This window comes from Cucumis melo, chromosome 4 (assembly GCF_025177605.1).
Source record: "Cucumis melo cultivar AY chromosome 4, USDA_Cmelo_AY_1.0, whole genome shotgun sequence".
Classification (NCBI taxonomy): domain Eukaryota; kingdom Viridiplantae; phylum Streptophyta; class Magnoliopsida; order Cucurbitales; family Cucurbitaceae; genus Cucumis; species Cucumis melo.
The window spans coordinates 3,786,347-3,786,935 of NC_066860.1; positions in this window are offsets into that span (position 1 = coordinate 3,786,347).

The following is a 589-nucleotide window of genomic DNA, read 5'->3' on the forward strand; positions in this document are numbered from 1 at the left end:
GCCAAATCGTGGCTGATGACCGATTAAGCTTTCATTTTTTATTCCCACATCCAAATGCTATCATTATTCGTTGTAATATTGTTTTATAATAAACTTTTCTTAAAGGAAGAAAAAATGGAAGATTTTTGTTCGGGTGACCCTTCTTAAATCTCACAATCATTAATGACTCGCCTATTTCTAAATCAAAGAAAATTAATTTCACCCAGTAGCTTAATTGTGATTCTCATTTTTTTTTCATGTATTTGCGTATGCATTACTACGTATTAATTCTTTTTAAATAGTTTTGTAGCAATTCCAAAGGACGTCACAATTTTATAATTAAATACTTTAATAATACATAGTAATTTTGAAATTAAGACCGAGTTACCAAAAGGGATTAGCAATACTTAGAAGGTCGAGTGAGAAAAATGAGATTTATGATAGTCTAACTCATGGGTCATGAATTCAACAAATGTGGATTAAGAGGGACATTCGAACAAATACTTCTACTTAAAACATAGTAAATGTGTTATAGTGTAAGTAGAAATATTAATCGTTATGAGTTTTGAAAATGAGTTATTCTTAAAAAGAATATATTAAATAAATACAT